The following is a 27,405-nucleotide window of genomic DNA, read 5'->3' on the forward strand; positions in this document are numbered from 1 at the left end:
ACCACCTCTCTTTGCAAAATATATCCAAATGTACGCAGCTCTCTGTACCTTGTCACCCTGAAGTCAAGGCTGCTGTCAGTTTTGCTTGGGTTACTGAAAACAGGCCAGCTGGTCTGTGTACTCTGTCTGCTTCCTAACAATCCATTCTCTGTCTGGCAACCAGCAAGACCTTCTGGAATATACATCGGATCCTAGAATTGCCTCTCAGGTGTTAATGTCCAAACTCCTACAATGGCCTCAAGACCCTCTGCCCTGGCCTTCTCCAGCCCTGTCTCTCAGCCCCGTCTCTACCATGCACTCATGGCCTCTGAACAGCAGTGTTTGACTCATGTAAGTCAAGACTGTTCTTGCCTTCAGGGCTTTGCATTGGTTGTCTCTTGCTGGACACTGATTCCTTTATACCTATCTTTCAGATCCCAGCTAAAGTGCCACCTCCTCAGAGAGATACACTGTTACTTATTAAGCCCCTCATCCCTCTCAGTTGTATTTTCTCATTTTTGAGGTGGCAGGTGTTCAATAAATACTTGCTGACTGAAATTCACAGGAGTGAGCCTCCAACATCAATATGACACTGCTGTAGTGGACCCAGTAGCAAGAGACAGGTATTATTGTTTTTCTATTGTACTGGTGGAGAAACTGAGGCTTAGGAAAGCAAGACACCCTGTGCGATGCCAGACGGCTAGCAAGCAGTGCAGCAGATGGAGATCCAGTCATTCAGACTCCTGAGCCGGTCTCCTCACTGTGACGCCAGACACTTTCCACTATGTCAGTCCTCAGTACACACCACCATGACTTGGCGTCCTTCCCCAGGAGGAAGCCAAGACTTGGGAGGCCAGGAATACTGGCCCAAGGCCACACGCCAGGAATGGCAGGTCTGATGGGGAAGTGATGACTTCACCACTTTATTCCACCTCTCGGCCTTCCACAGTGAGTCTCGCTGAAAGCCACGAAAAGGGGCTGCGTGAAGCCTGCGAAATGCTGGGCGGCCGAGGTTGTTGCAAACCAGGAGCGCTGTCAACAAATGCAGGCGCAAAACTCAGTCCATTCTACCAGCTTCTAAGACGTCTGCTTCTACATCCTGAGTTCTGTCTGGCTTGGTGAAAACTGCCTTCCCTGCCTTTCTCTTGGACGTTCTCATTTAGCTTCCAAGAGCCACCCTGGAAAATTCCACGGAAAGACACAGAAGAAAGGCATGAAGGTGATTCCCAAGTGGCAGGATGAGGCCAGGAGAGTGAGGGTTCGAGGGCAGGGGAGTTACTTGTGAAGGTGAATCTGCAAGGGTCCCAGGGTCCCGCAAACTTGGATCAGGTAATTCTGCTTCCTTTGCCCAGCCTTCCCTGATAGTCCAGATTCTCCCTGTGGAGCCTTCTGCAGGTCATCCCTGAATCTGAGTTCCTAAATGGTCCCTCCCTTTTGCATTAGCTTCAGCTTCCCTCTGCTCTGAGGGTTTCCTTATTAGTCTCTATAGGAAGGTCTGTTTTACCTTTCCGAAATGCACAGGGCTCGCTCAGTGATAACTATGAAGTACTTCCTATGAACCAGGCATTGTGCCAGGAGCTTTAAATACATTATTATGTTTCTCCAATTCTTTCATCATGCCTGCAAAGTAGGTGTTATCCTGCCCACTTTACAAATGAAATCAAGGCTGAAGGAACAAGTGTACTGATCATGGCATGCAGGCCAGGTTGGAACCGAGTTAAAAAGGCAAAACTGTCCAATTTCAGAACACATGTTCCTTCTCCTCTATCTCCTCCCACCTTTCACAATGAAAGTGGTCACTGAGGAGCACAGGCCAACTACTCACCACCTCTCAGACTCACTCCGGCAGGTATCTACCGCCCTTGTAAAGGATGAGGAAACTGAGGCCATGAGAAGAATCAGGAAGGTGTTGCAGCAATGTCAGGTTTACTTGGGGGCCACATCCCCTCTGCCTCCAGAGGCGCAGCATGTGCTTATTGAATACCTCATGTGTGGCAGAGACTCAGGGCAAGTTTCTGTGGCCAGCTCGTCCCCAGCTGTGGATTCTGAGCCCAGCTGCCTCCCCACATAATTCTTTGACAGGCCACAACTTCTGTGCCTCAGTTTCACCTAGCCTGGCGACCACATGAGGCTTTGTTGGGAAAAGCGTCACATATGGAGACGGACTCAAATTTCCTCTCACGATTACAAGAAAATCCCATGAGTCTTTTATTACATCTGTTCTTTTGGGTTAGGAATTTACTGTATCTAAAAACATCTTATAATCTGATAAAGAAGAAAGGGGGACTGATAGGAGAGGAGCGTGGCTGGTGGGAGGAGGGAGGGAAGTCAGGAACAGATGCCCATGAATCCAAGTCCCAGATCTTGTGCTTTGAAATTGTACCCGTTCCTCCCCCACAACGGCCTTTCAACACTGATATGCTATTGCAGAGGGGCCGGTGGCACCTGACGCACACACGTCCTTCCCTCATCAGTCAGTGCCTGGAACGTTTGGAGGCAACCCCTGAGTTACAGGATGTTCCTGCAGTTGAGCTGGCCTAGCAGAAGGATAGGCCACGATGGACTCCACGGAAGAGAGGGAGAGGAAAACTCCAGATAAGGATGAGGGGCCTGGAGAAGCCCATGTCCAGCAACAGCGGCCTGATATTCCCTAGAGCTGTCTGGGTGTCAGAACCCAAGGCTGTCCCTGCTCTTGGAAAACCAGCCATGTCTCCTTTACCTCTGGATCTTGCCCCCAAATCCAAAGTATGCATGGTCAGGAGCCGCCAAGACTAGATCAATGAGTCCCAAAACGAATTCTAAGGAAAATGAGACCCATGAGATGTCAGAGCAGGACGGGGGCCAAGAGCTGCCTCTTTTATGCTCTGGGACATTCACAGGGTACACGAACACCTGGACAGCTATGATGACCAGTAATGAGCTTGTAGCTCGGCTTAAAGTAGTGCTTCCCAAGTGTGCAGGACCACAGTAGAGATGCTAAGAATGAAAAATGCACATGTGGCTGCTTCATTCTTACCCGCCTAAGAAGGAAGCTGGCACAGAGGGTTACAGAGTTGAGAGGGATAGAAATATCCCCTTGACATGCGTTGAGCTCCTGTATCGAGCCACGCCTGAAGCACTCCTGGAAGGCTCAAATGTGGGAAGTAGTACATTCCCTTCTTTTACTGAAAACTAGTTGGCTCAGGTTTGTCATTTGGTATACTCATGCTTCCTAATGGGGAATTGCAATTTGTATGTGACATAACTCTAGATATGTAGATGAGAGTCAGGAAAAATGTGGAAACCATGCAGAATTCATTCAAGCAGGAAGGACATCATTGAATCAATCAGGCAATAAAAGGAATCAGATATAGCCAGGGGTGACGTACAAGAGTCCATAGGTTCAAACTGGGCGATAGATGATAAATGTCGAAAGAGGTAAGAAACCCATAGGCTGTGTGTCTACTGTGTGATGAACTGAAATTCCAGGGAAGAGGCCCAGGGGAACCCCAATGAAACAGCAGAAAGAATCAGGGTATTCCACCAGGACTCTGGAACAATCATTCTGGAATCTGATCTGACCATTCTTGGGTGCTGGCTTTAAACCCAACTGAGTTATCATCTCTGGTGGGCTCATACATTGGTCCTGTATCCTTAATGGAAGCATACAGTTTGAAAGCTTGGAAAGGGTTTTACAATGGCAAAATAAATTAAAATATGAATATTTAAGATAATGACTGTGATCACTGGGTTGATCTCTGTGCATTTATATCACTTAAAAGAACACAGGGTTGGGGCTGAGGGTAACTCAGTATTAGAGCACTTGCCTCACATGCGTGAGGCACTGGGTTCCATCCTCAGCACCACATAAAAATAAGTAAATAAAGGTATTATGTCTATCTACAACTAAAAATAAAAGAAGATTGAGAAAAGGATACGTGGCATATTAGAGGATATTATAAAATAATTTTGTCATTTTTACAAGTATCATTTTTTAAAAACATATATTTTTAGATGTCAAAAGACCTATATTTTATTCATGTATTTATATGTGGTGCTGAGAATTGAACCCCGTGCCTCACACATGCTAGGTAAACACTCTACCACTGAGCTACAACCCCTGCCCCATAAATAATGTTTTTTTTTTTTTTTTTTTTATTGTAAACAAATGGGGTACAACTTGTTTCTGTTTGTAAATGAAGTAGAGGCTACCATTTGTGTAGTCATACATTTACATAGGATAATGGTGTTTGATTCATTGTTATTTTTTCCCTTCACCCACCCTCCCCACCCCTCTTTTCCCTCTAAACAGTCCCTCCTTCCTCCCTTCTTGCCTCCCTCCCACCCCCCATTATGTATCATCATCCGTTTATCAGAGAGATCATTCGTCCTTTGGGTTTTTGAGATTGGCTTATCTCACTTAGCATGATATTCTCCAATTTCATCCATTTGCCTGCAAATGCCATAATTTTATTATTCTTTATGGCTGAGTAATATTCCATTGTATATAAAGTATCAGTTTTTGACTTAAGATTTTTAAGATGAAAGATTTAAAAACTGGATTAAGATTACAAAGAGAATCTATATATTTAAGATAATAATTTGACATTTATAATTTTAACTTATTCAACTTGTAAGAGTTCATGCTTAGAAAGATTGCTTGCTCAGTCACCAACCGTCCTGCCATGCATCTGAAGAGCTTTAGAGAAGCAGGTATGTTAAATTTATGAATGCAGTCTAAAATGTTTAGGACAATCTAATTATCCAAGTTTGCAAATAGTATTAATTGTTTAGGGCAATTCACTCTGTTGAGCCTGAAGTAATGAAATGCCAATCAATAACTAGTGGAAACAACTGATACAAAAAATCCTGAATTTACAGAAGAGATTTGTAAGAAAATCCAAGTTTAAAAATGAAGACGTCAGTAAGTTGAATATTAAACCTAAACCTTGGAGAATTGATTCTAAGAAGTTATAGTGGGGTATAAAGGTACTCTTCTACATTAACAAATTCTATTAAAGGTTTCATTTTTAAGTGAATGATTTTTATATGAATGGCCAGAAGAAAAAAATGAACCCCAGACAGCACCATGTCCTATTTCCAGTTTTTCCCATGAAGGTTCACCTTCGCTCTACACTATAAGACTTTCAGAGATGTGCCAATGTTGCTTGGAAAATGTTAGTGGAGACAGCATTGGGAAATAAACAGAACCACCCAGGACCACTGCCTGGAAACTAAAATGTGACACAGGGCTTGGCTGCTTGCTCCAGATTTTTTTTTAAATGATTTCAAGTCGACATATCATAGCATGCCTGATAAAAATTGCTTGGCTGAGACATCAAGAGAAGTGAGAAGATGATGCTTCCATTGCTTCATGAGAATAATCAACATAAAATCATTTCCAAGCCATGTAGAGCTATGTGCCTCTTTCTCAATGAAACATCCTACACTGTTCACTGTCAGACAAGGGCTTAACTGGATTTGTAAGTGATCAGCCTTAAAAATGATCTTCACCTACTTTTAGATAATGGGTGGGCAGAAAGAATCCCACTAAACTCTTATTTTTCTTCAAGACTTGTAAACTCAACATATTTGCAGACAAAGTTGGGGCCCCTGGATTCACTTAATCTTATCATTCAGGCAGCCAGCGCCCTCTAGGTGCCAAGCACTGAGGGAGGCAATGGAGACCCAGTTATGACTCGGTCCTCCTCAACTGTGGCTGCAAACCCAACGGATGGGACAGACAGGAACACAGCTCAGACAGAAATGGAAGGCTAAACAGGGAGTTGAGCAAAGGTCACTAAACGCAAACTGCACTGGGTCCAGACAGCATTTCTACATCCACCAACCAAGTCCCAGCACAAGCAAAGAGTCTGACAGGTTCCAAAGTCCAAGCACTCATGCTCTCTGCTAGACTGCTCTCAGCTCCAAGCAGGAATGTGGCAAAGGCAAGGAGTCTGGAGAGCCAGGCCTCACTCACCCCAGCCTTCCCCAGAGGATAGTTCTGGGACAGTTCAGACAAGTCCTGTCCTCTCCAGGCCCCAGGTTCCTCATCTATATGAGAAAGGAGCTGGACTAAGCCATCCCAAAAGTTCCTCTCTGCCTGGCATCCTGAGTTGAAAGCTGGAAGGAAGAAAAACAGGCACAGTGAAGGTCTTATGAAGCATCTCCTCCCACGCAGTTGCCAAACAGGTAACTCCATTTCCTAATCTCCAGAGTTCCTCTCTGCTGATTTCACCCCTCAGATCACTATTCTGAAAGCCCACGCAGAATCTTTTAAATATATAAAATGGGTGCCAATATCTTATACATCTGGCACAATTAACTAGTCCTGAGTGGTAACTGCCCTTTTAGACCTTTGACCCAATTCCCACGTGAGCCTTCTTAGTCACAAATGCTACCTGCATGGCCCTGCAAGGTGAATTTGCAAACCCTGGAATGGAATCACTATGACCAACTCACAACAGTGAGTCTGAAACAGGCCATGCTATTTAAACACTAAGAAATAGGGCACGATCTTGCCAAGTGTCCCTGGCTACAGCAGGCATTATGTTAAACTGTATAGGCACATTATTCCATGCCCATTTTTCTCCTGGAGGAAATGGATGCTCAGGACCCAGAGCAGATCAGAAGGATGGAATTTGGGGCTGGGGATGTGGCTCAGTGGCGAAGCTTTCATTTGCCTAGCATGTGCAAGGCCCTGGATTTCCAACCAGGGCATAATGGCTCCCCGCAGCCTTCCAGCTCATCAGAAAGGCAAAGCCTACAGTGGCACAAAGATAAGAGTACATACAGATCAGCTCCCAAATCTCCACTGCTAACCAGTCTAATTGCAAAAGGTCCTCTTCCAAAGATGGCAACCAAGCATATCAAGAAGAGATTCCACTGTGGCCAAAACGTCACCCTTTAACCAGAACTGAGGCCCTCCAAGCCTCAAACTGTTTGCCTACTACCTCTTGAGGAAATACAGATATGAAGAGAAAGAAGTCCACAAAAGTTACCGGAAAATACATTCAAAAAGGAAAGGGGCTGTTAAACTAGGAGATCCAGTTTCAGAGTTTTCCAAGAGCTGCTTACATCACTGTGTCAGGAATTCAAATGCCACTCAGGGCTTAAAGTACAATTTCAACAGTCCCAATACAAGCTATCTGCTATGAAAAGCGCAGGTGAAAGAGTCATAAATCATTTCAGCTTTGCACACGTCCTGCTTTGCCTCAGTGTCGTGGGGAACAAGCATTGGTAGAACCCAGGAAGCAGAAATGACTTCATTAAGACTCCTGAGAACCCATCTCTAACTCGGCACATTTTTAATATGGGGCTGCTTCAGAGGGTAGCTAAAAGTAGGAAGAATCTGTAATGGTCCTGAATTCATGTGATATTATATTTACAACTTCCTCTCTCATGAATCAAAAAAAGCAAAATAGAACCTCAAGGTTAGAGGGATGATTAAATAGATTTTTCCACTAGGATTTACACACCCTGGCTCTTGGCAAAAGACTGGGAGTAGAGAAGTTACTGAAGGATCCAGAAGGAGGGAGGGTCATTATGCTTTTCAAATGGACTCCCTGAGAGATCATGTTGTTTCTTCAAGGGAAAGACATGCTAACTGATGCTGTAAAAAGAAATCAGATTGCAGATAGATATTAGTTCTTCTCTACTAATAAAACTGCAGCCTGTTAGCAGAGTATGACTATGGTTCTGAAAAGTAGTCTTCATAAAGCAAAGATCTTCTCCAAACTCCAAAGACTCCGTGGGCTTCCTGGAGGCCCTTAGTGTTCTCAAACAGTCTGGGCTGCTGCACACCGCCTGCCCCCACCCCCGCCACTCTCCAGTCTCTTTCCCTTGGGTGAATAAAGTCCTGGGGACTATGCTCGGCCTTACCTGCTCAGTTTTCCATTTCTGCTCAGGAATCACACCAGAGACCCTCACAGGTCCCTGTGCCCCCGCAGGACAGTTGCATTCAGTTGGAAAAATCCCAGACTGGTAGAACTTGTTTCTGGCTATTGTTCAAGGCAATTGTTCCCCTGAAACCCCAGGGCCTGAGCGGAATGAGATCCTTTGGTGTGGATGAGTGAGCAAGCCCCAAGTAAGCTCAGGAGTGTAACCTCTGGGGAAGTGAAAGGGTTTGGCTACCAACATTTCCCACCAAACAGGTATGTTAACTATTTCTCCCCCAGGAGGTTTGCTGGGGCATACACTCCTCTAACCAGGGCCTATTAAGGAAATCACCTTCAAAGGCTGCACAAGGCCCCCAGCAGAGTCCTACCTTACATATTCTAACTTTATTAATGATAATAATAGTCAACTTTAACTGAAGTTTAAAGTTGTGCCAGACCTTAATTCGCTACATGTCAATAGTGATAATTTCACTACATGCATTATTTCACTTTGTCCTTATAACTCTAGGATAAACACAATAACTAACCTTATTAATATTTTCTTTTGTGTCTGGACTAGTTGTTACTTAAGATGTTTTCTCCCAGGTAATATGAGATAGATACTAACACCATACCCATTTCAGAGATGAGGAAATGGAGAATTGGAGAAAACAGACCCAAGGGAGGGTTGTATAATTAGGCTACGTTAAAGCAGATCCAAAAGTTTTCAGACCATTTTGTTTACTTATTTTTACACACTTGGATACATGTCTATCATATGTATTTGATGTCTCAAAGACAGTTACTTGAATTCAAAGGCATAAACGGGTTGGGGACTTAGCTCAGTGGTAGAGCACCTGCTTAGCATGTGTGAAGCCCTTAGTTCAATCCCCAACAAAACCTGCCCTGGAAAACAAAAAAGAACAAAAAACAAAAAACAAAAAAAAACAAGCAAGCTACTTCTCTCTAGGTCCCTACATGGTTTGCAGTACTAGGGCAAAATGACCAAGAACCTGAATATGAATTAAAGCAAAGACAGAATTTAGACACTAATACCAGCAAATTTAGTTTCACCTAGTAGTGGACAAGGGTACAACCAAACTTAGGAGGCTTCGGATAGAGGCAACACAACTCTGCAGAACGCAGGAAAACAGATTTGTGTGTGAATCCTGGTGATGCCGTTTACCTAGTCAGAGCACCTTCACTCCCAGGAACCCAGCTTTCCTACAGTGTGGTACAGTGCTCAGAACACCCAGTCCTCAGAAGCCTTTTGCTGGAGCAGAGCAGCTCAGTGTGTGTAGATCTCCAGGCAGCTCAGAGATAACCAGCTCATGTCAGTTGCAGGCCAGAAGGCAGGGAGCCTGCAAGGACTTGGGCGGGGGATGCAGGCCCGCATTATGAAATACATGACAGAGTCTAATGTGAGAACTTGCTCCTTGCTGCCATAAATGGACAGTGTCCCAGGAGAGAAGCAGCTTCTACAGACGGTGCCAGGTGCAAGGCCAGTCATTTGGGGTGGAGAGAGGGAAACATGAACCCCATAAAGAGGGCTCCAAGGGGATTTAGCAGCAATCAGAAGGTTCCTGGCTTGAGTTTCACCCTACAGCACCTTTGTACCAATTTTGTAACTCATTCCTTGGGCAAGTAGGTGGTCCCCTGAGTAGGCGTGAAATTCCTCCCTTTGGTTTCAGGGGCTTGTTCTAGTTAGAAAGCCCAGAGCTCTGGTCCGGATGCCTGAGCCCCTCATTGTTACAATCGGCACCAGCATGTCTGCTGACCTCAGCTACACAAAGCCCTCTCTTCTCCAAGGCTCCTCAAGAGAGGGTTGCTCATGCTTGGGCCACTGCCGGGCCCTAGCTTTTGCCAAGGATCTCAATGAGCCCATCCTGGTTTTCTGTTTACCAGAAGATGTTCCTCCTAAACACAGACAGAATTCAGCATATTACGGCTAATCACAGTGAACACTTAAGCAAGGTGAAGGGTTCCAGGCACCATGCTAGGAACTTTACACATCAACCCATAAATGCCTCTCCAGTACCTTATTAGGGACAAACTCTTAAGGTCCTCTTTTTATAGATATGGAAATTGGAGCCTACAGAAGCTAAGTGACCTGCCCAGAGTGCCTGAGCTAATAAACAGAGCTTGATTCGAACTCAGATCTATCTGATTCTGAAACTGAAACTCCTCTTAAACATATTGATTCAATGTAAGGAAAGGTAAAGATGCTTTTACACAGATCAGGACCATGTAGGATCTCAGGACTTCCACCTGCTATACAAGCTCCAGACACCTTAATGGAATAAAGTTATACTAAGACAACTCTAAGTAGTTAAAGAAAAGAAGGTGAGGTGCCCGGTGTGGGTGTGGTGCCTCACACCTGTGATCCCAGAGACCTGCGAGGCTGAGGCAGGACTCACAAGTTTGAGGTCAGCATGGGCAACTAGTGAGACCCTGTCACAAAACTTAAAAACATAAAAATAAGGTGAGGGGGAGTTATGGGGGACAAATCCCAGTCAGGATGTTGGTTTCCTGCCTTAAGTCTAGGTAGGTGGAATGTGCTGCAGGGACCCAGGTCCCCTAACCCCACCCCCAAACACACACATTTAACTCCCAATACATCTTAGGGATTCAGGAATTGAATTCATTGCCTCGAGGGCAGCCAGAGAGGTGGCTGTATTTTTTAAGTAGTTTGTCAGGGGCTTGCTCTTAATCTGCCCCTCTCTAAGGCAAAGGGGAAGGGAAGGGAATTGAGGTCAAGAGGCAGGAGGATGGCCAAATTCGAGACCAGCCTCAGAAACTCAGCAAGACCCTCAGCCATTTAGTGAGCCCTTGTCTTCAAAATAAAGATAAAAAGGACTGGAGATATAGCTTTGTGGTAAAGTACTCCTAGGTTCAATTCCCAGTCCCCAAATAAATAAATAAATAAATAAATAAATAAACAAACAGTTATACAAAGAATCAGTTCTACAACTCAAGAGAGGCCCAGTTCCTGCTAATCAGCACCCCAGGCACACACGTGAATAGCTAGTGCCAACAGCTTGGGTCAGCATTAACATGCTGGGTGTACATCTTCTCCTTTCAGGACTCATAAATTCGGATCCTGGGGAGCCAGACCTGGAGTAGCAGGACACAGCCCCAGGAGCCCAAGGCCTGCTCCAAGGTCATCAGTCTTCACAGATTTGACTTCCGATTAGGATTCCAGCCCTCGGAACACAAAAATACAAGCACAGCTCCAGCCAGATCCATCAAGCAGCCCAGGAGCCTCAGGGAGATAAGCGAACACCCAGCCAGATCCTACTGCCAGGGCAAGACTGCTACTCAACACACAGCCCTCTCCCTCCTAGAAACAAGGTCTGAGAAGCCAAGGCAGGATATGCTTGTCAGCATCATGTGTACTTTGGTGAGTCCTCCACAAGCCAAAGTGCCCTTTATCCAGTTACACCACATTTCACCTTACAGATGGTTGAGCCCATCTGTTAATCCCAGCACAGATGGCAGGGGGTGGAGTAGACCTGGGTTCCAATCCCAGCTTTCCCTCTTATTAGCTGTGTGACCCTGAGCAATTTACTTAACTTCTCTTAATTCCCACTGCCTCACCTCAAAATGGAAAGTAAGCTTTCTGCTTGCCAATGAAAACTGAAAGAGACAATGTCTGCTAGATGTTTGGCACACAGTAGGTGGTAAAGAACATTGTTATCTTCTCCCCTTGTCTGACTTAAAAACAGAAACATACCTCTCTGGGCAGCTCTGAATGTCCTAAGAAGGGGGGGAAAAAGCCTCAGTACTTAAACCTCCCATGCTTTCTCTCCTGGAGCCCAGTTTCCAGAGGGTGGGGTGGGGGGGAACCCACCCAGTAATTTGCAGTATTAGTAAACACAACCGCAAGTTCACCAGGCTCCACAGATTCAAAACAAAACCTCCAACTGCTAGTCATTTTAATCAGGGTCCTCGGAACCACCAGCAGCCCTTGCCTGGGGCCACGGGGTTGCTCTCCAGCTCCCCCTTCCCCCAGTGGAGCCATCTCCCAGAAAAACCTGGATTGAAGACTTGGGACAGTTGGGTGACTGACACCCTGTATTTCAGGCTCAGTAGCTTAATTTGATAAGATGGTCTGGAAAATACTGACATCACTCAAAAGCCCAGGTGGACTAAGCACATTTGGGCAATAATGCCACCCCCCATCCTCTGAAACCATCAAGCTTTGAACAAAAGGGGTGGGGAGTTGGGAGAGAGAGAAGGGTACTGAATTTCTGCCCCCCCAGCACACACATATCCCATGGTAATTTTGGCAGCTACTCCTCTGCCTGCTCTGCCGGCTTTTTAATACCAGTCAAGGAGCAACCAGACAGTACACGTGCTGCACTGCCCCTGGCCCCAGAAATTTAAAAAACCGTCCTACCTGGTTAGGTCCCTAGGCCAGAGCATTTCACTACATTGTGGTCCCTGGAGAACAGCGGACAAAGAAGCTGAATGAATCTCATGGGACGGCAATTCCTTCGCCAGCCAGGCCAGCCCACTGCTGAGCCAGGGAATCCCGGCACCCAGCCACTGGGCTACTGGAGGACTAGAAGAGGTTGGCCATTCCCCAGCCCAGGAAAGAAATCCGATCCCCCAACAAAATTAACCTTTAAAGTGCTGAAGGAGTGAGAGGTCAGGACGGAGAGCTAGAATCAAGTCAGCTGTGAAAAGTTTCAGCAAAGCAAGAGCTAATACCAAACTCCGGAGCGGTTACCGTAAAGCACCGAATGGAAGGGCCCTCTGCGTGCACCAGGGGAGTCTATAACAACCCGGCAAGTTGAAAAAGAAAATCGAATGTGAGAAAACATTTTACATTCCCAGGGACTGTGCCAAAACGCTAGAGAAAGTCCTTCCAGCCCTAAGTGCTACTTTTAATGACATGAAACTCACTGACCAAACATTTCTTAGCTCATTCCATTGACATCTGAATGCAAAGCATCTGATTAGATTGGTTAGCCTCCAGCCAGAACTTCTAAACCTAAAAGGGAAATGATACCTGTCTGAACAGTTAACAACATGCATTATTTCCGGCGACGTCAGTGTTGATGCAGTGCCAATTAAATAATATGCATTAATTCCTCAATGGCTATTTAAAAAGAAAAAAAATCTGTTTATGCATGGCTACATAAAGCATTATGGTACAGAGGCTGGAAGGGGAGGTGGGACTGGAAAGAGTTCCAGTTGGAGATGGGAAGGGGTTGCACCCAGCTAATCCCTATTAAAACCTGTAATCAAGGATCTCAGAAGAAAGGAGGTAAACAGATGCAGAGAACAAAGAACAACTGTATTACTACTGAGATTTGAAAAGCAAAATTATGTTGACTATAGTCACAAGCTTTTATTTCAAAATAAAGGATGAAGATGCTCTCCCCAAAATCCTAGCAGTTGTTTCTGGCTGCCTTCAAAGACTTTGCCTGGGCTCTCCCCCAGGCCTGGGCTCCCTCTCCAGCAGGATGGGTGTGGGGGACTGTGGCCCTGGGGGGGCTAGCAAAGGAAGCTACAACTAGCTCCAAGCAGGATCTCTGTGTGGACAGGGTTTGCTCTGTAAACAGAAGCTTTTCAAAGGAGAATGAAGAGCTATTACTTCCCCACCCAAGACAGAGGGGAATAAAGTTTGGAAAGGAGGGTCTGGCAGAGTTTCCCAGGTGAATGAAAAGGCAAACGTGTCTCAGAGCAGAGATTGTAATCTCGACAGAGTCCCAACCAAAGTTAATCATTCACATATCCCCCGGGGCCTCCTCCACTCACTGTGAGCATCTGCAGTGAGGGGTGGGAGGTGAGGTAGGGGTTGGGGAGGGGGCAGATGGGGTGCAGTCCAGATTTACCAAGGAAAAAAGTCCGGATGGACACAAGCTCTGGCTGCCTTCAAGCCACTCCTTATCTTCTTCACTGTCACTGGAACTGAATTCCCCTTTATACCGTGACTCTGAGCATCTGGTTGACCTCAAAGTTAGTTTGGGAGTCATATGTGTATATGTATGTACATGTCTCCATGTCCATGTACATACATGTACATACATATACACATATGCATGAGCACACACAAATGTAAGAGATTTTCCCATTGTTTCCTGCAGTTGTTCTTTGCTTTCAGCAAATTTAATATGCAAAAATTCTAATTAGCCACCTAATTAGCTATGGGATATCTACCCACTCATTTATTCACTGTTCATAGCAAAAAACAAAAAAGACAAAAATCCCTACTTTAATGGAACTTATCTTTTAATGGTAGAACTATAAAGAAAGTTAGACAAAATGTAAATTACATAGTTACCTATTAGTGATAGATGCTATGGAGAAAAAAATAATGTAAAGAAGAGGATGTGAGTTGAGCTGCTCTAAACATTGATGTGGCTGTGTTACTGTAGTATGCTGATTTTAAGTCCTTTGAATATAAACCAAGGAGTGGGATAGCTGGGTAAAATGGTGGGTCCATTCCAAGTTTTCTGAGGAATCTCCATACTAGTTTCCATAATGGTTGCACTCAACTCACAATAGGTAAACTGTGGAACCCACCTAGGTGTCCTTAAACAGATGAATGGATAAAGAAAATGTGGTATGTATATTATACATATATATACAAATACATATATATATATATATGATGGAATTTACTCAGCTTTAAAGAAGAATGAAATTATGGCATTTGCTGGTGAATGGATGGAGTTGGAGAATATCACACTAAGTGAAATAAGCCAAACCCAAAAAACCAAAGGCCGAATGTTTTCTCTGATATATGGATGATAATTCACAATAAGGGGGTGCTGCTAGAGAAGAATAGAGTTACTTTAGATTAGGTAGAGGGGAGTGAAGAGAGGGGAAGGGGTTTGGGGGTAGGAAGGATAGTAGAGTGAAACAGACATTATTACCTCATGTCCATATATGACTACATGATTCTACAATTTGTACAATCAGAAAAATGAGAAATACTGCATTTATGTATGAATTATCAAAATGCATAAATGTATTCTACTGTCATGTACAACTAATTAGAACAAAAAAATTAAAAGAATAATAAATAAATAAATAAATAAATAAAATTTAAAAATAATTTAAAAAGAAGAGGATGTGTCAAGAGAGGGCAAGATTTTACCTGGGTGGCTAAAGAAGGTCTGCTGAGGGCATAGGTTTTATTACAAATCTGAAAACAGTGTGGGAGCTGGTTATAAGAGTATCTGAGAGCAAGAGCCTTTCAAGAGAGGAAATGGCCAGTGCAAAGACCCTGAGGCAGCATAAAACCTACACATTCAGAGCAAGAATGCCTGGCTCCAACAGAGTGAATGAGGAATCAAAATGAACCTCAGAGGAGGTCAGGCCTGAGGGTCCAGGTACTGGGAGGCTGCAGCCTGGCAAATCCCTGTAGTGTCTTGGCTTTTAGTCTCAGCGAGAAAGGGTACACTAGTGGCTTAACAAATGGCATTTCTCCCTTTAACAAAAGTTTGTGCAGATGTCCTACAACACTACCTAGATCATTTTGACTATGCATACAACAAAGTGCTTCAAGGGGGGTCTCAGTCTTCTATCTGGAGTTCAAGTTAAGAATCACATCTTTAATATGGAGCCAGATGCTATGACACGTGCCTTTCATCCCAGCAACTTTGGGAGGCTGAGGCAGTAAGATCACAAGTTCAGGCCAGCCTGGGTAACTTACTGAGACACTGTCTCAATAAATATAAAAAAATAAAAAGGGCTAAGGATGTGGCTCAGTGGTAGAACACTCCTGGTTTAAACCACAGTAACCATCTCTCCTACCAAAAAAAGCTCTGAATTCCTTGGAGCTATAGGTTTGAAGTTAGTCAGGGCTTTTCCATGATAAGAAGATAATGACCAGTGTGGCTAAGAGTTTCAGGCAACAGGAGAGAAATGGAAGGGAGGCCATCCAACTCTGAGCAGATGCCTCTGGCTCTTTTCAAAGAGCCCAACCTCTCCTGTCATTTCTGACCCTGGCTTTTAAACAGGCCAAATTCTAATGACCTTCTAGAACTCATAACATTTCCCTCCATAGAAACAATGTCATCAATAATGTTAAGGTTCTTAGGTTAGTGCCATTTTTTTTTTTAACTAAAAAGTAGCTGATAAACTCTACCCAGGTATGAAAAAGTAGAAGAAAACATTATTCTAGGAATAAGGTCCATAAAGAAAAAAAGCCTCAAGCCCCAGAAATGAATCTAAAAAGACATTCCCTTATTTTCATTTAGTACTGTATTAAAACAAGGATAGGGAAAACACTTCACTCCCCTCCAGCACGATCAGTTTCTCTTTCTTTACTGGCTCCCCTGTCGCCCACTCTATCTGAGAAAGCTGTCACTCCTCAAGTGAAATGAAATTTTTGACCCTGGACTCATATTCTCCATGGTCATGTCAATCTCTGCTCATATTACTGCGAAACATCTCCAAGGAGCCATGGGTACTTTTCATGTCCCATTATCACTTCAACCCATCACTTGGACTTTTGTCCCCTCCAGTCCACTCACTGCCTGTTTCCTTCAAGGACATCCAGGGTATTCTTGCCAAGGTCAACAGTCACTTTCTGATCTCACCCCGAGTCTTTTACAACAGACAGCACATACACCTTCCTTCGCAAATGGCTCCACCTGTGGCTTTTTCCTCCCTCACTGGCTGTGCCTCTTGGTCCCCTTTGCCCCACACCCCATCCCCTGCTCCTCACCTCTCCAGACCTCTAGGCTCCATCCCTAACCCCCTTCTAGTCTCTTCTTAGTTTTTTCCTGGGTGACCTCATCAATTACTTCAAATCCTAGGAACACACAGAGAACTCTCTGGTCTATGATCTCTAGCCTGACCCCTTTGGGGACTCCACACATCTGAAATCTAATCCTTACATGAAACTAATGCTTCCCAGTTCCAATTTGTCTGCACCACCACTTCAAAGCTTTGGTCATTTCAGTCTGTGTATGATTATCCATCAGCCACCCTGATTCTCTTTTCCCTTCTCACCTTCTGTCTAGTCAATCCATGAGCAAGTTCCTTTGGCTATGTCTCCCGAGAACATAGCACCTGATCACTACTCAGCACCTTCAGCAAGGCAACCTGGGCCAAGCCTCCCTCAACCTCTCTCCAGCAATAGCCACCTCCCTGATGGCTCGGCCTTCTCTCTTGCCTCGCCACACAGCAGTGACAATGATCCTTCTCTAGTATACTTCAGAACATGCCATGTTCCCATCTACAGCCCTCTGATAGTTTTCCAGGGAATGCAGAGTAAAATCTAAATTCATTCCCTTGGCCTGGAAGGCCCTGTGTGATCTGTCTCCTGCCTACCTCCCCTGCCATTCTGCACTTCCCCTTCATTATGTTCAAATCCAGAGCCTGCCAATGGGCTGGCCAGAGACCCTGACCCCATGGTGCCTTCTGTCTGGAATGCTCTTGCTCACATCTCTGGGTTCAATGCTTTCCACTGCATGACCTTATCATGGAACTTACCAGTCAATACATCATCTCACAACACCTGGAAACAGTTAAGTTCCCTGAGGACAGGACTGCTGTTTGCTATTGCTCTGAGTCACAGCCTCTTAGTGCCCACAGTGACACTGATGTGGTCCTGGACCAGCTGAGGACAGGAGGTTAAAGTGGAACAAAGTGGAACCGAACCTTGTGTGCAGTCTTCTGTGTTCCCAAGGATTTATATCAAAAGTTTTTCATATTTTATTTGGTCACAGACCACTTGAGAATCTGATAAACTTGGGTCTGTACCTCGGAAGAAATAAGGTACGAAATATCTTACATACAATTCCAGGGGATTTGCTGACCCCCCTGAAACCTGTCCATAAGCCCCAGGTTAAGGGCATCTGCTTCTGCATTGAAAAGCATTGAGTTGACAAAAGATCTGATTTCAGACTATAGCTTTTTGTTTCCTTAATTTGAAAACGAGTCAACATTTATTTGGGCCACTTTCTTATGGCTTTCTAGTAACAGAACAGAGACAGAAAGAAAGGGAAGATGGAGGGAGGATAGCTGTCCTGGAAGACCGAACAAGAATGAAAAGTTGTTAAAAGAAGACCTGTGCTTGTGAGACACATGGCATTGCCTGACATGGAATTTTACTGGGTGATCTGCAGTAGGCAGTGGAAGAAAAATACTCCAGGCCTCTTCAGCAAAGCCTTGGAAGTATAGGAGTTAACATTAGGGAGCTCATGAGTCTCAACAAGAACCAGGTAGCCCTGGGGCAGAAAGCAGCAGGGAGCACGGGGACCTGCACCAGACACCAGCCAGGGCCAGACAGAATGTAAAAGCGAGAAAAAGAGAATGGCTGAGCCCTGATGGCACCATTTACATCAAGGAGACAAGCAGGTCACATTATTATGGACTTGGTGGTGAAAGTGATAACTGAAATAAACAGGTGGCTGTGAAAAAGTTGCAGGAAGCATTTACTTTGAAAAGCTGGCTGGGAAAAGCCATTCCCAGGAAGGGACATTAAAAGGAAGTGTGAATAAGGAGAGGGAGCCAGCCAGCCATCAGGAGGAGGAAAGGCAGGTGTTGCAGCGGAAAGTCAAGTGCAATGGCCAGAGGAAGGGAGAGAGGGAGGGAGGAGCTGAAGGGGAGGTTAAAAGAAAAGAAAGTCTATCCCCTGGAGAATCCCCAAACAGATTAATAACAACTGACCCCAGCGTAATGTCAAGACCCTTGGGAATGCAGCCATGGTGCTTCTGCATCTCCTGCCTCTTTCTCCATTTCCACCACTCATTTCTGGGAATTAGGACACCTGGATAAGCAAGACCTCCCTTCTTCATGCAGGGCCTCTGCTTGCACCTGGTCCTGAAGTGACTTTATTTGCATTTACACCCACTGTGGACCCTCCCTGCTTTTCCAGTGAGGAGGTGACACTGTTCTCCAATCTCATAAAAACAGAACAAGCTTCATTTCAGCTTCACATGTTTTACTTGTGGAGCTATGGTTTCTGCTGCCTCCAGTTGGTTAATTCTCGAGATTGTCTGGAGCTCACAATTGTGGGTACTCACATGTGAAGACGTACACACTCCTTAATCTTTCAACAAAAGGCTCCATTCATCAGGAAGAGTACCCAGTCTGCTATCCATGTTTATGCTCTTGCCATTAACAGAGGCTCGTTAATGAAACCTTGGACAGAGGAGGCTGAAGAACAGGCCTGCGTGAGTGCCAGCACCTTTAGCCGAAAAATCACGAATCTAGACTTCCTGTCCTTGGTTCAACATCAGAGATGTCTTTTCAGACAAGATGCCAATCGACTGCATCAACTCCAGAAATGACAACATTTCCAAAAGGCCCGTGAGGCCAAAGTTTTTCACAGTGATAGCGATAATTAAAATTTAAAGATTCACTGACTATAAATCTCATCTCATTTAATTCTCGGAATTGCTCGAACATGCGTTATAACCCCCATGTTACAGAAAAAGAAACTGGAGGTCAGAGAATTTGAACGATTTGCCCAACGTCACACAACTGCTAAGTGACAGACTGGTTGGTTTCTACCACACTACGCTGCTCACAGCAGTGAACACCTTTAGGCTGTTATGCCAACAGATGACACTAAGTCAGTGAGCCAGGACCATTACCAGGTAATGCCAGAGTCCCCTGGCTGCTTCTAATACTTTTGAACCCAGTCCAATTTAGACACACCCTTTTAATAAACCCTAAGCTGTAAAGGCCCCACTATAGTTCCAGTGGCTGTTCCCTTTCTAATATTGGCAGAGTGTTGATTTTTATATGCCAGGCATTGTGCTGGGGAAACAGTGGTATATAAAAAAGAAAAGGTACCTTCATACCCTCATGGAGTTTAAGAATCTGATATGGGGTTGGGGTTGTGGCTCAGTGGTAGAGCGCTTGTCTAGCATTTGTGAGGCACTGGGTTTGATCCTCAGCACCCCATAAAATAAATAAATAAAATTCAGGTATTTTGTCCATCTAAAACAAAACAAAACAAAAAGAGTCTGATATATGTGGGAGTGTCAGGCAGGGAAATAAAAAGCAAATACAGTTAATTGCAAACTATGCTATATAAGCTATGAGAGTATATTACAAAAGGGAAGAGACAGGTTTTGTCCGTAAATTCACAAAAATTTGTGCTTAAGCTGTCTAGATAGGAGTTCTATGCAATGTGGACAGACAATAATTTTGGTGAAAATTTTAAAACTTGTGTCTAGTTGTAGCTTTCTAAATAGTAAAACCTAGATTATCTCATAAAACCCCATTCCAAACACTCTTGTCTAACAACAGCGGTCACAAAAATTCCTGTCTTTGTCTTCAAGGCCATTGGAGTAGCAGGAGACCAGAAAGTTAGCTCAGTAGGTGTTTCAGGGAACAATTTGGAGCCAGGCCTTCCTGCATCCTCAGTCATGAAAATAAACCCTTTTATTTAGAGGGACATATGGGGGGAGGAATTCAAAGAGGCAAATCCATGTGGCAATTTGGTCTTTTAAACTAGAAAAAAAATTTTTTTAAAGAGATTGAAAAGAACATCATTGGTTCAAAGGATTTGTATTTTATAATGGTGTTATGGGTGCATAGGAAGAATTCTGAGGGCTGAAATGTTCATTTTTGCAGCTGGACTATTATCTGTATTATGATGGATGGGTAATGAATCAAGTATTTCAAAGTTATTCTTTGGCTTTTAATGTGGCTCTAGTTCCAAGGACATCCCTGAGTGTGTCTACTACAGGGTGAGATAATTAGGCAGAGAGGCAGGAAGGGTTGGGGTGAAGAGTAGGATGTATAAAAGGAGAAAGGAAAGAGCAGAGAGGATATGGGGTGCTCGTCCCTGGCAGCCCCGAGTTGACTATGATTTCATCAGCAGTTGGCAGACTCTGGTCTTCACGTCCTGCACTGGCCTCTGGTCAGGCAGCTCTCATACCATGGAGGTGCAAGGGTGAGGGACTGAGGACTGGTGGTGAAACTCCACGGCAGAGCCTTTGATCAGCATGTGAGAGGCCCTGGTTCAATCCCCAGTACTGGGGTAGGGAAGAATCAGACACTGTGCCTTACCCTGGTCTTTATCATGACTGGCCAAATCACTCTCTGACTGGCTCTCAGACTGTGGGCCCACTCAATGAGCAGCCCGCCAGCTGAGAGGTTCTCCAAGACCCTCCAAACATGAAGTCTACACCTCTTGATCTCCTAGCTGGGGACAGCCCCTGAATCTGCCCACAGACTTTCTAGTTCTAGGCAATGTATCAAACACTGCAAATGACTTACCTCACAGAACACTTCCTGTAACCTATGAGGTAAGAGTTCCTCTTCGAAGAAATCCCATTCTGTACCTTAGCTTTGATATTTCATTGTTTCCCTTCTGAGTTTACTGGAACTATAAAATAGGTTTACAACACCTTCCACACTCTCTAAACCACAATCTTGTCTAAGTCAAAAGAAAAAAAAAAGTGTTGGCCAAAAGCCCAACTCATTCTAGGTATTTGCCTAGGGGGTAGGCTAGCTGAAAAGTTACAGACTGGTTAAGAATTAAACTCCTTCCACTTGACCATTAGGCTCCAAGAGAAAACTTGTTTTGAATGGGGGAAGAAAAGCAAAGAAAGTGCCTGACACAGAGCTAAGTACTTACCAATTTTGCTACTGGTATTGAAAACCCAAACTATTCTGTGCCAGGGACTCTTGAACTTTGTGTACCACATTGATATAAAAATTACACCATACCCTAGTTAGCTAGATCTTATTATCTCCAACTTACAGACGTTCTACAGTCTGAGAGAAGTTAGGTAAGTTGCTCAAAGTCACACAGCCATTAAGTGTTAAAGCAAAACTCTGGACACAGGTCTTCCTTATTCATAAACCAGCATCTTTCTGGAGATTTTTAAATTCCCCCTTACTGAGTTCTTGCCATGGCATTCCTGTGCTAAATTCTCTGGTCTTCTTACTCATTCTCATATTCCATATGCAGTAGACATTATCATCCTGACTTATAAAAATGGGGGTAAAAGGCTGGGCCAACTTGCCCAAATCTACATTCCTGGTAAGTGCTGGGCTTTTCAATTTCAAAGTCCATGCTTAAAACCAGTCCTAATCACCTCTGAATTTTTTTCTTTTCTTTTCTTTTAGGTACCAGGGACTAAACCCAGGGGTGCTTAACCACTGAGCTACATTCCCAGTACTTTTTATTTTTATTTGTTTATTTTAGTTGCTTAAGGCTTTTCCCCTAAATTGCTGAGGCTGGTTTTTAACTTGATATCCTCCTGCCTCGGCCTCCAGAATCGCTGGGATAATAGGCATGCACCGCCACGCCTAACTCACCTTTTTGCCTTGTGTCTGGAGCTTGGCACATTGGGGACGACCTGGGCCTCGCTGATGCCACTTCACTGGTGGAATATTAGAGGTTGCTGACCACAAGCCTAAACCTTGCTTCCTTTCCCCTCCTTCTGGGTCTACAGGAGAAGCTACTCCACGGAAAGGCTGCACCATGGTAGTTTCTAGTTCTGTATTTTCATGTAAGTTCAGAGAGAAAGATAAAGGCTATCATTCAATTCATAGTGTGATGCAAACTGGCACCATGTATGGAGGGTTGGCTGCGGGCGACTAGCTGGACCTACACAGAAACCCCATTCTTTAGCGGACCTTCTCCCAAACATGGCACCAGGAACAATGGAGGATGAATACAGAAAGGGTGTGAATGGATCAGGGCAGCCCCATCACCAGCAGCCAGAACGCACTGGAGACTGTGTCCTTCTATAGAGCCTAAAGAACACCATGGCACGAAAGTCAGAATTGTAAGGAAAATATAGAATGCAGGCTTTATGGGCAGCCCACTGGAGTGTGCATATATTTAGCTACAAGAAAGGTCTTTGCATTATTGTTTCTAAAAACAAAAGGAGTGGAATACCCTGAACATTCACCAGTAGGGAAAGAGTTAACCAAATTATGGTCCGCTAGAGAATGGAATACTGTGTGCCTATGAACAATGATGCAAATGAATCCTGATACAAAAGAAGCTCATGCTGTAGAGCCAAACTACAAAATGAGACAATAAAACACCTCTCCTTTCTTCGGCTGTATGATATAGTAGTTAAAATGAAGGCACACAGCCACACTCTGCAGGTTCAAATCCCAGCTCTGCCACTTGCAGCTGTCTGACATGCTGTTCAGGCAATGTGTACCTCAGTTTCATTATCGGTACAATGGGATCTTCCTTCTAGAGATTCTGTAAAAATTAAATGAATCAATACATGTGAAGAGCTTAAAACTGTGTGTGGCTCACAGTGCGTGCTCAAGAAATGTTTGTCTTTTAAAAATAAAAATGCTAACATGAGTAGAAAAAATCTGAAAAGCCTCAAGGCATTAACAATGGATCTCTCTGCATCACAAAATAATAATATTACCTGTTATTATTCCTGTTTGCTTATCTGTATTTTCTATTTTCAAATAAAACATACTTTTTTAATGAGGAAAAAAATCACGTTTTTTTTTTCCTTAATCCTAAGCTTTGATCAGAAATGGAAGCCTATTCAAATTGTTTTCTAAAAGGACTGAAGGGCTAGGAGGTATAGCTCAGTGGTAGAGCGCTTGCCTAGCATGCATGAGGCCAAGGGTTCCATTCCCAGTGCTATTAAAAAGGGTGGGAGAGGGCTATGGGTCAGATTAAGAAATTACACAATCTGGAGTCCAGAACAAGTGCCTGGTCTTTTCTAGTTTGGTAGCCTAATAGTGAGTGCCTTATTGGATACTTGTAAATTGCTTTTGATTTTTACAGAAGCTCACAATGCAGGATTGCCTGAGTCTCAGAGGAGACTTTAGACTTGAACTTTTGGACAATCTTGAGACTATGGGGACTCTTGAAATGGACTAAACGTATTTCACACTGTGAGATGGTCATGAGCTATTGGGGGCCAGGGGCACAATGTTATGTTTTGGATGTGAAGAATCCCCCAAAAAACTCATGCGAAAGATAATGCAAGATGGTTTAGAGGACAAATGATTGGGTTATGAGAGCCTTAACCCAATCTGTGAATGAATCCCCTGATAGGATTAACTGAGTGGTAACTGAAGGTAGGTAAGGTGTGGCTGAAGAAGGTACAGTAGGTCATTGAGGGTGTGCCTTTAGGGTATATATTTTATTTCTGGGAAGTGGAATCTCTCTCTCTACTTCCTGATCATCGTGTGAGTTGTTTCCCTCTGCCACACTCTACCTCCATGATGTCCTGCCTCATCTCAAGCCCTGAGCAATGGAGCTGGCAGTCTATGGATTGAGACCTCTGAAACCATTGAAACCTCTGAAAGCCCCCAAATAAACTTTTCCTCCTCTAAACTTGTTCTTGTAAGGTCTTTTAGTCACAGCAGTGAACAAGCTGACTTAAACAGCAAGAATGAATTTGCACCCAGCACCTTAGTCCTGAAGATGCACAGGCAGGCCAGGGAGAGGAAGAGAGCAGAGATGGGAGAGGCTGATTTCATTCGTAGCAATCCACTTAGTTTAAAATGTCAGGAAGTTGAGTGGATTAAGGGTATTACAGTCGCTATTCATAAAGGTGTTTTGTTAGAACTTCCAAATAGCAATCTGGTGAAATAAGCCTTGCACAGCCTTAAATGAAAGCCTGTTACAGTACTTAAAGTTTCCTAGAGAAGGAAAAAGACCCCCAGGTATTAATTTACCTAAAGAGCAGCTGCCTGAAAGATACTGTAATGTATCCTATTCAGCCAATGCTATAAAATAGGTTACCAGCCACAGGACTGGGAGGTTTGAGCCCAGAGTACCCGGTGCTAGAACTGCAATTAGCAGTAATGAGAGGCACGAATGCATTCTGATAAGAGCCGCAGCTGTGCACATATTATAGACTTGGGTTGCCTTCTGCAAAATCCAAGGACAGTTTTAAAGCTGCTGGAATCCAAGAAGCAGAAGGCATGTTTACATCTAAAAATTCACAAATTAAAATAAAAGGGCCTGTCACTCATATCTCATGAATGCATCTGGGATGGGAAGGTCATGTCAAGCTCCAGGGGAGAAGAGGAGACTCCCTTTCATTGAGCCCTGATTTGCAAGCTGCGCTGCTTAAGCCAATCAACCTACATGTTCTGTGTCCCATCCTGATCCAAGGATGTTGATAATCGTGTAAATGAGGCTCTAAATCATATGTCTGCAAAACAAATTCCATTTTTTCCCCAGTGCTTTTTATGAGATCATAGAAAGTATTTCAAAAGAAGAGACATCTTCCCAGTTCAGAGAGGATGGGGCCGGAGTGAGAAGCCTTCACTGACAGAGAAGGGGTAGGATCTGGAGAGAAGCAGAATGAGAATGAACTGTGGTTCTAGGAACACACGGTGCTACAGGAACTAGAGCTGGTCCACCTGTCTGGGCATCTTCCTCATTAAGCCTGGGAACTGAGGACATACCTCAAGACCCTTAGAATGTCACAGATGAAGTGACAGGCAAGTAGTAGACATTTATAATACAACCCATTTGGTGATATGAGTAGGAAGAGTTCAGGGAAACAGTGAGGGGGGAGACCTGATATGGTCTTTGATGGACAGTAGTTAGGGAAGGCTTCCTGGAGGAGGTGCATTTGTGTGTGTATGCGTGTGTGTGTGTGTGTGAGTCCTGAAGGGATGCGTTAAGGGAGGAGGGGAATATCTCTACAAGGGCTAGGGGGCAAAAGACAAGGAATGGCATGTAATTTAGTGTGGTGGGAGAGAGGGGAGGGAGGAATAAGAAATAACAGGAGTCATATCTCTAAGTAAACCCAGTTATAGAATTTGAACTTGATCCCAAACAGGACTGGGAATTTACAGCTTCCAGAAAAGCTATGGGCAGAAGGGATGTAGACATACCAGAGGCAAATCACCTCAGTTCTGCTTCCCAACTCAGAAATCTCACTTTGTTGCTCACAATAAAGAAACTCAGCATTTAAAAAAGTTATCCTGCCCACCCCAAGGAAAGTGGGAAAGTTGCAACACTATCTCACAGCTCATCCATCGCAGGCTCTAGAGTCTCAGTTCAGACAACACTAAGTTAAACAAGCATCTACCTCCCTGCATTTCATTTTCAGTAATCAAGTCGCAAATTTTTACAAGGTTGGTGATTTAGTAAACTGAGGTCACCGTAGATATTAGAACCTGAAAAGAAACTTAAGGGCCATTTGGTTCAGTTGCTTGGGTGAGCTTAGGGGGAGAAGAAATACCTTGCCTGAGGTCACAGTTTAGTGGTAGATTCAAGGTTAAACCTTAGATCACCAACCCCCAAAACACGCTTCTGCTTGACCTCCATCTTTCTCCATTACGGACTAGGTATTTCAAATTCCCACCCCAAAGTCAGTCTCACGGACACCTGTGTAGCCACACGAGGTGCGAATCTCATTTGCCAGTCCACCTGACAGAAAGGAATGGAAAAGTTTGCTGAATAGGACGGAAGAGAGAAGAAAGAGCAGTTAGAGCAATCTTACTAAAAAAAACAAACAAAGGAACAAACAAAAAAAACTATCACTTTGGCAATCGAGGAGAAGAATCAATTCTATTTAAGAAAAGCATGTTAAGGTGGTGAAAAATGCTTCCAGCAGTATTCTGTTTCAAGACATTTATCAGATGCCAGGGACATGAAGCATGTGCAGACACACACACCATTCTGGGTGGTTTATCTAGCAAAATAACCAGGGGACAGAAAAGAGATCTGAGGAACTTCAGTTTCCAACTGCCAAGTGGATCAAAGACACAAGCAACAGAAAAAGCAATAGACAAGGCTAAATTTAGTCTTCTCCCACACGGGTTACTTCCAGTGCCAGAGTCTGTTGGCTGTTGCCTGCACCAGTCTTGGTGTGAGTGATTTTCACCGGAGCCTTTATCTTGGAATGAGCAGATCGCTGAGAGTCAGGCTGAAGATGCTGACTGTGGCCTGCTGGCCTGCTTTTCTGCCTCTGTCCCTGTAATCTCTGCTGGCTGTTGGCAGTGAGAAAGCTCTCCAGAAGCTTTTGTACCTCGAGCAGTAGTTGAGGAGAGTAAAGGTAATACAGAAAAAGGGAAAAGACAGATACAGGTAGATGAAACACACACACACATGCCCTGATTAAGTTTAAAACATGGACTGGGAGTTCTGAAACAAAACAGGTCTGGGGAAGTACAATAATGCTCTTCTTCCATTTTGTAGTGATAAAATATTTTTGCAGACCCCAAACAACACCATAACACACAGGTCCACAGTGAGGGCCAGGAGGTGGGCAGTTACTCCATTGCCAGCTCATCTTAGAAGTGACCACAGTGCAGTCCCAGCAAGGTGGCGGTTGTTCCCCCAGGCACCACTGCTCTGTGCTCCTGCTACAGCTGATCACTGGGTATGTATACCAGGCTCAGTGCAGACAAATAATTAGTCTTGGGCTAGCTTTCAAGGGACAACTAGTTTCTTCACAGGTGAGCTTTTTCCCTTCAGCCAGTCCATCAGACCTGTCTCTTCCTAGTGACCTGGGTGCACAGGACATGAATATGGCTAAATATAGACTCTGGAGCCATTTCTACTCTGTCATTTCGCTCCATGGAAAAGCATATGGGTTTTCTTTGGTGAAAATAGTACAGCCAACCCAGTCAATGTGGAAAGATAAAGCAAGGCCCCAGGGGACTTGAAGGTCCCCCAGCTTTGCCC

General features: G+C 44.3%; 1 protein-coding gene across 4 annotated transcripts in view; it reads right to left on the bottom strand.

Annotated features, from left to right (window-relative positions):
- NAV2 (neuron navigator 2) overlaps positions 1 to 27,405 on the bottom strand; it is a 693,848-nt gene that overhangs the window by 74,330 nt on the left and 592,113 nt on the right. The gene's annotated exons all lie outside the window — the stretch shown is intronic.

This window comes from Sciurus vulgaris (assembly GCF_902686455.1).
Source record: "Sciurus vulgaris genome assembly, chromosome: 11".
In the NCBI taxonomy this organism is placed as follows: domain Eukaryota; kingdom Metazoa; phylum Chordata; class Mammalia; order Rodentia; family Sciuridae; genus Sciurus; species Sciurus vulgaris.